Source organism: Notamacropus eugenii, chromosome 1, assembly GCF_028372415.1.
Source record: "Notamacropus eugenii isolate mMacEug1 chromosome 1, mMacEug1.pri_v2, whole genome shotgun sequence".
Classification (NCBI taxonomy): domain Eukaryota; kingdom Metazoa; phylum Chordata; class Mammalia; order Diprotodontia; family Macropodidae; genus Notamacropus; species Notamacropus eugenii.
The window spans coordinates 575,054,450-575,066,876 of NC_092872.1; the positions used below are offsets into that span (position 1 = coordinate 575,054,450).

At 37.2% G+C, this 12,427-nt stretch overlaps 1 long non-coding RNA gene across 1 annotated transcript; it reads right to left on the minus strand.

The window, feature by feature from the left end:
* Positions 1-1,179: 1,179 nt before the first annotated feature.
* Positions 1,180-11,495, minus strand: LOC140520446 (uncharacterized). The gene is made up of 3 exons (XR_011972503.1): positions 11,410-11,495; positions 11,238-11,318; positions 1,180-1,454 (listed from the first exon to the last, which is right to left on the minus strand). It is a non-coding gene; the product is annotated as an uncharacterized lncRNA (long non-coding RNA).
* Between the last annotated feature and the right edge of the window lie 932 nt (positions 11,496-12,427).

Sequence of the window (12,427 nt, forward strand, 5' to 3'; positions counted from 1 at the left end):
CACATTTTATGTAGTGGTCATGATGATGGTGACATCTTCTGACTCTATGGCTCTCCTACTTTGTGACATTTTGGAAAAACATAAAGTAATCTGGTATGTAAAATCCTTAACACTTTGGCTTCAGACTACCTTGTATCAGTAAGTAACCCGAGATCCACATCGGGGAGAGGGGGAAGAGGAGGGGAAGGGCTGCTTAGTAGCTTCCCAGAGTTTCATCTGGCACATAAACCTTCTTCCAAAACTAAGCCCCAAAGCAAAACTTCCCCTCAGAGTATTTATACTCTTTTCAGAGTCAGTAGCAGGACCCCTTGTGACGCAGTGCCTCATCAACAATCAGCAAAAGGTGTGGACCTTCATACGAAATAAACCTCCCCTAATCAATAGGCCCATCTGAGGTCTATCAATAGGTGGGGAAGATTTTTAGCTCCCATCACATACCTTTACAGGGCTACTATACTTCATTCTTTTCAGGTAATCTGTAGGCCAGCCAAGTTGCTTTATAACTATTCCTCATATGTGACATTCTACCTCCCATCTGCATGCCTTTGCATAAGCTGCCTCCCATGTCTGGGACACCATCTCCATCTCTGCCTCTTAGAATACCTAGTGTAGGAGATAATAGAACTTCCAGGAGCCAAGATCACAGAGGTCTTTATAAAGGAGTTATGAAATAAGACCCCCCTGCCCATCATTATTTCTTTTCATCAGGAAACCTTATATTCTAAATCTTTTGTTTTTCCAAATGAATTTTGGTGTGTGTTTATGTGTGCATGTGTGCGTGTGTATGTGTGTTTGTGTTTTAATCAATATATCCAAAATATTCTCTTGGCAATTTGATTGGCCAGTATTAAAGGTATCAGTTGACTTTGGTAGTATTATGAGGTTATTATTCTGGCAAAATGTGGGAGCTGAAGGTAGAAGTTAGATAAGGTGTTTTTGTTGATTTTTTATCTTTCTTTGGGTTTTAGGTGTGTTTAAACCATGAAGACAAATGAACTGTATTATATTTGGTGAATAATTTCTGTTTAGAGGGGTTTGAGAGATTGTAGGATTAGAGAAATGACTAGTCCTCCATTTTGTCAGTCATGCAAACCAGATTTCAATCTATTACTGTGCTTTATGATACAGTCTCTACAAAGGAACAAAAATTTAGAAATCATTTCTGCCTTAGAAATCATATTTTCGATAAAAGGGGAATCCTTTATTAAAACAAAAATAAGAAACATTCCAGGCATTTCAGATGCTGACATTTTTTACATCTTTCTCTCCCCTACCTCAGATACTCCCCTTATCAGACTTTACTATTTTTTTGTTGCTTAAAATTTTGCAGCATTGATGATATCGACTCCTGCAGTAGCCTATTTGTATGATATAACTTCCACGACAGGTAAGAAAGACACAGTGGCCCCCTCTTGCGTAACATAGAAGATCAGCATTTGGTTGCTTGTCATATCCTATAAGAAAAAGAAAATGCTTTAGAATCTTTCTTAATAGTCACATAGAAAAATAAATGTTATATTGTATTCTGAGTCACATTTTTGAAGATTTAGCCTTACACATGACTTTCATCGGTTTGATTGCTAAAAAAAAATATTTTTTGAATAAAAGAGGTAGCGTATTATAATGGCCAGTGTCATGGTAATTTAAAATGAGAGATCTTTTACATTCAGTAATAGACCCATGTGCCTTGCCTGGGTCACATGGAACCCTGAGTCCCATGAAGCCTGTGGTGGGAGGAGTTTGCTGAATGGGTGGAACAGGAAGAGGCAGAGCTAGAGCAGAGCTGAAAGGAAGTTAGTCTTGAGAGCAGTAAGACCTGAAGCATGCAGTCAGGCTGAGTGGAATAGATTTAGTGAAGACTTCTCAGATTGTAATTCTTCTCCCAGGGGTGAGGTAAGACTGAGAGGTTCAAGGTTACGATATTTTTAGGGTGGAATAATTCCATATAAGGATATAAAACTGTGTAGTACATTAGGGTCTCAATGACTGGATAAAACTTACATAATTCTTCAGTGTCTTCATTTCAAAAGGGATTGGTTAGATTTCGTGTCTAGAATGTAAGATCATATTCTCAGCTAATGAGGATAATGGTCAGTGGGGGGAGGGGGGACTTGCATTAGGGTCTATATAAATCACTGTCTTTTCTTTGTCTTCAGCTTTTTCCTGCTCCAGGTGAACTGGTACAGGAATTGCCCAATTCTCGAGAATCTAGTAAATATATCTTTCTGTCATCACTTTGAGAGGCCTTTGAGTAATTAATTTAAGTAGGGATCTGAGCCATCCCACACAAGGCCCATAGCTGACAGTGAGTACAAAAGTATTTCCTTTTGTTTAAGGAAAGCTTGTTTGTGATTTGTTTAATGAAGTTGGTTTGTGGGAAGCCTAGAAGGAAGATGGCTTGGAAATGGTGTTGTCTTCTGCACTGGTATTTGTGAGAGACAGCAAAAAGTTAAATTTTCACAGAAATTATTAGTTGATGAAGTCATTGAGAATAAGTCAGTTAATAAGAAAGCTGATTGCAGGTGAACTCAACCAATCAGGAGACACACAGTGGCCTTCAGAAAGTCACAAAATTTTTGATAAGAAGGTCCAGGCCTGAAACCAGCCTGAACCAGTTGGGAAATATGACCAGGAATAACCTGGAGAAAGCTTTCCTTCACCGTACTTGCTTAATGAACCTCATATATAAGCAGGCATATCCCACATAAAATTACCCCTCCATTTTCTGCTCATGGCTCCTATGTTGAAGCATATTTGGGAGGCAGGATCACACCAAGGGTGCTTACATAATGGGCATGTAGAGAAGATGGTGACCTAATGGAGAATGGACCAATCTGTCTCCTGGTGGGAGGATCTGTCTTGAACTAACTGCATATAGCTTATCTTGCTTCTGTATTCAGTGCTCTTCCTTCCTAAGGTGGGGTGGGGGTGGGGGCGGCGCTGAGTCCACTTTTGGCCAAAGGTGTTCAATTCCTCTGAACTTTGCTGTAATAAATTTTCTTTAATACCTATGAGTGTCAAGCATGTTTCAACAAATTTGGTGCCAAACCTGGGGCCCAATCACTGACTTTTGGTGGAGTGAGAGAAGATACCATGAGAAGAGTGGGCTCCTGTTGATTTTAACAATCCATATAAGTTGAACCTGCTCCATTCAGGCATGGCTACCTCGAACCACATTTTGAAGTTCAGAGGATTGGGGGAAGCCCTCCTGGCAGGTTATGGGAAGATCACACAAGTTGGTATACCAGGCAAAGGTAAGAAACACCCTTTGTGGATCAGGAAGCTCCTCAGGAACTATCTAGCAATTCTGAGCAGAGGGCAGTTTCAGCCTTAGTGGACTGCAGATGGAAGGAAAGGGTTCCAGGCCTAGGGTGGGGAGGAATCCCCAGGATGGCTTGTAATAGCTGGGATGACTTTTGATAGTTCGGATACTCCCTACTCAGGGAGGCTGTCAGGATTGGCTATGGGCTGAAGACAGGCTCAAATATGGGAGGGAAGAATTCTGAATACCTAAAGAGGGAGAGAAATCCCTGAAAAGAGTGGGAGGAAAATCTCGGGACAGAGGGGAAGAATAATTGGGTGCTCTTAAGGTAATGGGACCAGGAAGGGGATAAAGCATCCTCTGAACATTACTTTGATAGCCATTTGAAGGAATGTTTGCTATATTCCTTGCCCCTTCTGCTCCCTAAAGTTAGGAGGACAGCAGAGGAGGGAGAATCTAGATTCTGGGAAGGATCCTGTAAAATTGGTTAGAAATCAGTCAGAGTAAATAACAACAAGTTTTTTACTGGTCTGAATCTGAATTTGAAATTGATGTGCATTCTATAATGCTTTGTCAAATGTCTATATATGTTGTGTTGATGTTTCTGTGTGAATGAAAGTCTGTCTGTGTTTTATCTGACACTTTGTAAAGTTGTAAATTTAGCCAGGAAGAGCAAAAGGCTCAGCTGGACTGTCCTTGAAATGCCACCTTACCTCCCTTCTTAACCCTCGTAGATCAGGTTCAGAGGAGCAGAGGGACAGGGAGGGAGAGAAAGGGAAAGATAATAAAAATGAAAATTATTTTACTGTTTAGTTTATATGGTTGATAATAGCAAGTAAAAGAGTGTATGAGAAGTGTCAGGTCAGGAGCAGAAAGAAATAAGTTATGTGCAGTTTTAAAGGGGTTTTAATCAAAGTCCACTGGAGGGAAAAGTGAGAAAATTTAAGGAGGTAGGGATGAGAAGAGCATGGGTACTGTGTGATCAGAAAGCTTGAAAGAAGTGGAAAAAAAAGGAGGGAGGGAATCTCTCTTTTTCCCTCAGACCAAAGAAGGCAGTCTAACCAGCATGTAACCATTTCTTGCCTGACCCAAAGGAAAGGCTTTTGTGTAATGGGATACAACCAAAAGTTAACTGAATTCATTCTGGTCGTATTTGAAATTGTGAAAAGGTGAAATGTGTCACTCTTAATTTAATGTTTAAGATAGGTTAGAATTTATTAAACTCTGGTGAAAGTAAGTGGAAGATTAACAAGTGAGAAAAAAATCTTAAGCAAGCAGCTTAGAAGAAGGGCTGAGAGTTTTGAATTTAGGTTTAATTAGGTCTTGAAGCTAAAGTTGGTACTTTATGTTCAAATTAAATCAATGTATCTGATATCAGACAATGTGTTTAAAGTAGCAGAAAAAATAATAATAATGATAGAGTTTTCTGTCTTTAAAAAGTGATCACTTTAGCATAAGGAAAAAGGGGTTATTATTATTATTATTATTATTATTATTATTGTAAAGGGGGAAGGGAAGAAATGTGGCTTTCTTGGTATGCAAATTGTTTGACATTTAACTACCTCTGGTTTTTAAGGTTTGGAGTAAGACAAAATTGTTAGGTATTTTTTTTTCATTTGGAATATAAAGGAGAATAAAGATAGTCTGGGTAAAGGTAGAAAAGAAAAAGGAATGGTGTAAAGAAAAACGAGAGATAGGGGAGCAACAGGACCATGTGCTTTCATTCACTCCCTCCCTCATATTATTTCAGAAGATTTGGGTATGCTGAAAGAGTACAGAGGAAATGAAAATTTGTAACCTGATTGGAAAACCAAGAGACAAAGTTATAGAAAGTGTTATGAAATTTAAAAATGGGTATTGATATTGATTGTTGTGATTAGTAATTTTACAGTTCAATTAATTATTGTTTCCAAGTTCCCTGCTTGGAGAGGAAGTCAAGCCCATCTAGTTAGTACTGGTTCAAAATCAATAAGATCTGTTTTACCTGGGCTAAAGACAAAATACTAAGTTAAGCTCATTTTAAGTTAACATAATTTTAAACCTTTAAAGAAAAGGAGAAAGGTTGTTCAGATTGAACTTAAATCTCTCTCTCTCTTTCTCTCTCTCTATATGTATGTGTATTTGACTAAATTGCATATATATTGTTATTTGGCATTTATGATTGTAAGGTGCTTAGCATAAATAACTGCAGTATAAGGTAGTTGTTCCACACCTGGTTACTTTGAAATGGGTTCTGAATGCCGAAATTAACAGGATAATTTCTGAAAATGCATTTGATTGGATTGTATTTCTATAAAAATTTGATAGTTCGGAACGGTGACAATTTGTTACAAATAAGCAGTGGTCATGCTGATGTTTGCTATATAATGGTAGACTTTCCATTTGAAATCTTGGCTAAAAAGATTTAATTCCTGAAGTATTTCATTCTTTCAAAGTGAGTATAATTAGAGAAGAATAAACAAGCTTGTGAAATAAGGACAGAAATCCATTGGACTCAAAGGTTAGCTGTTAACCTCTTTGCTTTGTTTAAACTGGGAGGGAAGAGTGTGAGGAAGGATTTTGAAAGGACAGAAAAATTATGTAACTTGATTTTATAATTAATAGCTCAATCAAATTTAAGATAGTACTATCTGAAGGATAAATTTGAGAAAGATACTAAATGGAGTCCCTTATGTATGTGAGTCCTGGTAAATCATTATTGCTTATTGAAGCTCCATCAGAATGAAATTACTGTGTTTGGCTCTAAACTGTGATTGGTGATACTTGATGTTTGAGTTCTTACTCCTGAGTCTGATTATCTAGTCTTATCCTTGCTTTTCCTTTATATGGCATGTTTTCTGAAATGAGCACAAAGCAAACATCTGGAATTTTGCTATTTTCAATCCAATAATTGGATAAATTTGTACTTTTGTATTTTGTAAAGGATAAATTCACTGGAATAGGAACATTCTTTCTGAATGATAACAGGAATGATAGAAAGAAGGAAAGGAAACAAAGGTACAAACACAATGTTGAATCATATCCTATAGACTAAGGCTGGGATTTAAAGTTAACATTAATAAAGGTAGAACTGTATGGAATAAGGTTTTTATATGGTACAAAATGATGTAAGAGCAATTGGGTAGTAGTAGAATTGACTGAATTAACTTCTCAAACTAGAGCAGAGACATCTTCAGTTTGGAAAAAAAGAATTTCATTGTAAGTTTCTTAGAGGCAATCTTTGGTAATATTTTGCATTAACAGAAAAGTTAAATGTTTTGATTTGAATTCATTGCGTGACCTAAACATGAGTTGAAGTTAGTGTTTGAATTTATCATGTGAGTAACTCATTCTCTAGACTGAGCATGGATAGAAAGGAATAGAGAAGTCTGAGAAACAGATGTAAATCTATTAAAGCAATAGCTTATGATTTTAATGGCCAATTTGATTTTTATTGTTATTTATTCAGGAATTAAAACAAGTATAGAAAGGCATACAAGATACTTAAGACTTGCTTTAAAGATGTTCCTCAACCAATGTGAAATTACAGTCATATCTGAAACTGATTTTTGGAGCTTGCTATTTTAAGATTTTAAAGAGTTATTAACTAACTATTCTTCTTAGTCTAACTTTAGGTGTGAATGTAAGAAAAGGCTGTGTGAGCCTGTGATCAATGATGCCAGTGAACCTGTGAGATGCTGGTATAAACTGCAAAAAGGTGATCTCATGGGAAGGTTTGGGAGAATGACTTTTCTACCTGAATTGAGGTAGGATTGTCCTGACTGAATTTTCCCACTGACACTTGGCAAACTTTAAGCCTGGCTAAGTGACAGTTGACAATCTATAAAATTTTAGTCTAGAATTGACATGAAGTTAAGGAAATGTTCCCTTGTTCCACCTATGTCCCTACTCTTAGTGACAAATTCCTATAATCAAAAGTTTTGTAAGCATCTTGTGTTATCCTGATTGTATTTTGCTCTGATTTCTCTTCCCAATTTTTGCTCTGCTTCTCTTTCTTGATTTTCAGAATCCTTTTTGGGCTCTTCCATGACCATAGAATAACTACAAATTTAGATCAAAACAGCAAGATCTCTTCTGCTTTACAGCTAAACTTAACTGTAAATTATTTTGAAAACTTAGTAGACTTTTTAAAAATCACACAATATCTTTTAAAAGATTCCTTCTACAAATATTTCCCCTTCTTTAAAAGGTGTTTAAAATTTATTCCTGTTCTCTAAACTTTTATGAAGAAAATCATTTGGAAACCTTAAAAATGATAGATACTTTTCTTCCTCCTTGAAACAAAAATATTTAAAATTTGAATTCATCAAAACTATGTTGGTGTTAAGTAGCACATACTCAGAAAATATAACGAAACTAAATTCTTAGTTATTACAGAGTTCCTAGATATCACAAAATTCCTCAGTCAAAAAGGTGTTTGTAATGGAGAGTAAATTTAGTTTCTATATGTCAAGAAGGACATATCCAATTAATTTAGCCTTATGCCAATAACAAATTTTCCATAAATATATCCCCAGAAAATAAGTAAATTCTGGCATTCCATATAGATAGTCCAAAAACCTTCAAATTAACATACATAAATACATCTTTTAGATGAAACTGGCTTGAAAATCACGCCCCTATCTTTTTTTTTTAAAGGATTCTCATTTGTTCAATAAAAATTCTACAACACAGAAACTTTTGCAGTTTTTAAGAACTTTAGGTCATTGAATTTCTAAATCACCTTACATGATATGTGGAAACTGTAAATCACCATATATTTTTTTAAATAATAGCCACAGTTTCAAATGGAAATATCTGTTATCATAGTAAATATCAAATTATTTAATTTTATCACATTCTTTTAAAAGCTCAATTCATATACAACAATAACTTCAGATGATATCAATTGCATTTCCAGAAATTGTCGATAGTATTACTTTTGGTAATGAAAACCACTTCAAAGTTATCAGTTACATTAAATTTGTGAGAAATAATAGCAATAATATGTCTAACATACGCCAGTCATTATGTTAGGCATTTTATAATCATTACATCATTTTGATCCCATAACAACCACCATTATTATTTTTCCCTTTACAAATCAAGAAACAGGTTAAAGAGAGATAAAATACATTTTTGCAATTGGAACAGAGAGGTGTGAAGTTTACAAAGTTCAGAGAGGCTGGTGTTTCAGTGGTGATAATTCTTGGAGGCAGGGCTTAGTGAATGTTTGCCACAGGCCTGATCCATCCTCCTATCCCTTCCCCCACAGTTGCAGAATTTACTAAGCCTGGGGCTGTTTGCAGCTGCTGGAACAGGGTGGGCAGAATCTATAGGACCTGCGTGACATTTCCAAGCTTTAGGTGGTCTACCAGGTGCCCAGTCACTGCCAGTCTGTGAATTGCTGCCCCTATACTTCTCCTGCATTCCCTTGTCTATAATTTGATCTGGGATGAGAGGGGTTAATATGAACCCTTGTGGCTGTTGAAAATCCCCATAATGAGATACCCTCTTAACTCTTTGAGGGAGTGGGAAATGCTAAGTCATCAGGTTTAGGAGGGGGTGTTTTAGCAAGGTGAGATGTTAGAGTTACATAGAGTTACAAAAGGGTTTCTTTTCTAGTAATTCCAAATGATCAGTTTCCAAACTTTTTAATGATTAATTCCAGATTCTATGATGTTTTCAACTCTCTCTAATTTTCATTATAATTCCAGGTTGGCCAGACTGGAACAACAAGGAAAAGTCTTAAAGTTCTGTTTGTTTCTCTAGCTGCAACCTTTAGAAGTCTCGTGCTGCCTGCATTGTAAATCTTGCAGTATAACAGACCTATTCACAGCACACATGATACAGACAGACACATGCTAACAGACAAATTGACAATGAATGACCGGACAAATATAAACAGAGCTCACAATTAACAACAGTGAGAGGGAGAATCAGAAGCTTGTTAGAAATCCCCATCATGAATTGGCTATTATTATTCTGAGGAAAGGGGGTTGCAAGGATTGAAAACCTAGCAGAATAAGAGTGGATCCTGAAAACCTTTGCTTGCAGCACCTCTACAGTCATTGTGGGGTGGGGATCCTTGGTGCCCCCAAAGTTAATGACTTTCCATAACCTTGAGACAGGTCCTTCATTTAGATTTCCAATGCCCTGATTTCTTACAATAGTGACAAATACAAAGGTTTGTGGTCCCTTATCATGTTAGAGGTGGGTTGTGGGTTTGGGATAGGAGCTATTTGAAACTCCCTTTTTGCTTTAAGTTCCTCCTTAGCCTGTGTATCTAGTGTTTTGGCAAGCAGGAAGCCCAGCTCAGCTATAATCTGCAAGGAAATCCTTAAGGAGAAAGGGGTGGGGGGGTAGGGGAAGGGAGGAAGCAAGGAATAGTGTAGAGGAGGAGCAGAGTTTGGAGAAGAAAGAGGTGATGGGTTGTTGGGAAAGAGTGGAGAGTAGAGTGAAGGGAATTAGCCAGTATTGGGGTTGGTGCTGAAGCAGCTTTGGGAGCCTCAAGGGAAGAGGCTTCTGCCTTTTGTTCTCCCTCAGTCATTTCAGCAAGCCCAAGATGAAACATTCCCACTCCTGGCTTGATGTTTTGTTGGCCTTTAAAATTAATTTAGTTTTAAGACAAAATAACTTTGACTGGTCCAAAAGAGCCTTATCACGGCCAACATAACATAGGGCTATCTTTAGTTAATTGACACTAGTGCTAGCAATACTCATGATAATTTTTCCTGAGATTGATCTGTACAGGGGATCTATACAAAGCATTTGATAGCAGACTTGATCCCTGCCCCCTGAGTTATCTTTAAAGGGAAATTTCAGACTTCAACCAAACTAGTGGGAGTCCTTTGGAAGCTGGGAACAGGAGAATTTACCCAACCTCGTCAAGGTTAAAACTTCAGGAATAATGAATCCTGAGGTACCTGAGTCTTTTGGCATTGGCAAGGTGGGGAACTGTTCTCTCCTAGTCCTTCAGTTCCATCTGAGTCACAGCACCATAACTGTCGACCTGAGTATTTGGTTAAAAAGGCAAACAGTCTAATTTCATATTGTTGATTTCCTTAAAGCTGGCAGTTACATGATCATGGAGCCAGAAGGAAAGCTCTGACTGACTAATACAAGAATGACCAACCTTAAATCTGTTTTAGGACAATCCTAGGATCTTTGTGTCTCTCAGATTTATGATCTCCATATGTGTTTAATTATACCATGAGAAAGGATTTTTCTTAATTGAATAGGTTGTAAGTACAATAAGATAAGAGAGCTGACAAAGAGTCAATTGAAATTATAACCCAGGATATTTGTGTTTTCTTTACCATTAACACGCCATAACATAGTATATGTTCACAAAATATTAAGACATGGAAAATGTCCCATTATTCAAGATAGTGTCTCAAGTTAAGGATCTCATAAAGTCTGCTAAGTCAGCCCCATCTGTCCTTATTGACATAAGAAGAGATGTGCTCTGAGTTTACTTAAGATTGATTAATTCAAACTCTAACCCTTATTAAAGTCCAAAAATGATGTTAGATGATTATCAGTTCAAATCCTACTCCTGGGACTTGGCCAAGTTATTTACACACCCGGGTATGAATTAATTTTGATCTATAAAATGAGAGGGTTTTAATTAGAGGACCTCTTGGTTCTAAAATATTCATGTGTTGCTAAAACTATGGTAGATATGTCCTTCTCCACCCTGCTCTGGCATTTTAGGCTAGTTAAGGATTTTAAATATGTAGAACAATCTTTCAATGGCACTCAGTCCCTTCCCCCTAACCCCTGCCCTTACTCCGTTTGACCACAAATATGACTTCTGTCTAGTTAAAAAAAAAGTCTCTCCTAATGAGTTCCTTAGCCTAAACAGGCAGCTTTTATCTTAGCTTTCCTTAGAGTTACCCTATTCTTACAGTTAGTTACTCTAGATAATTGATAAAGCCCCAACTGAACCCATCCTCCATTCCACAGTACCTTTGATGCTCAGCCTGAATCTTACCTGTGTCAGCTGGTGAGAAAACCACAAACAGCAGTATAAACATCACATAGAGAATCCTCATGGTGACTGGTTTTGCAGAACCTGGAAATTACAGAGGAGGTGAGATAATGCCAGCTTAATAGGAGATGGAAAAATAAAGGACAAGTGATCAGAGAGTCCAGTCTCAGCTTGCCTTTTCTTGGTTCAGTTCACCTCTGTATCTGTGACCCTGAGGGAGGGAAGTTTTGGAAGGGCTTGGTGAAGATTGAATTTATAGGGCTAGGGCATTACACAATTTGATGTTGACAATAATAATCACAGTGAAATTTACATAACTGAGTTTCTGTTTAATCAAAAATAGAATCCAATCCCTGTGGGATCCCTTTCTTCCCTCCAGATCCAAGCGCATTAGGATGGGGAGGACTGAATCAAATGCTTTATGAAAGCTGACTTTTGTCATAGACCTTGCTTTCCTGGAGGGAAGAATTCTCCCTCCTCTATCCCCCCAAATTCTCAGCCTGAGTTCCTAGATGGTTGAGGGAGAATCTCACTGAATTGTAGGTCAATTTTTAAAATATCTTATACTAATGAAACAGTGTGCTGGATCTAAGTTATTTTAGGAAAGCACATACTGGAATGTGACTTCTTAAGAAGGATTTAGCCTTGCTTTAAATCAAATTTGTACCTGGATATTGAGACCCCACCCTCACACTGAAAGATTACACAAGCAATGAGCAGAATAATGTGGCAATTTCTGTTAGATAAATAACAACTTCTACTAGTGTATTAGGGGTAGAAGCAAATCTCTGAAAAGTAAACTTCTTTCAGAGAAGCCTTCTGGGAACCATTAAAAATTAGAGGAATGTAACATTATTGTATTTAAAGAAATAACCAATACAAAGAATACTTGCAACTGGTCTGTTAGTAGCTTCGTAACTAGTCTGCAAGCTTCAGGATCTCCCCTCTCCCATCCATCCTCCAAAGTGACTGCATTTTTCCTTGCTCAAAATTACTTGATATTCAGTACTGCCTATTGAATAACAAATAGACTCCTTTGCATGGCATTGAAGGCTTTCTATTACTGGTCTCTCACCTACACTTGCAGTATTATTTACCATGATCCATTCATGAGCTCTGTGTTCTAGCTTAAGTGGACTACTTGGAAGTTCCCTCAAACTGATATTCTATTTCCATTTGCCATGTCAGTTGGA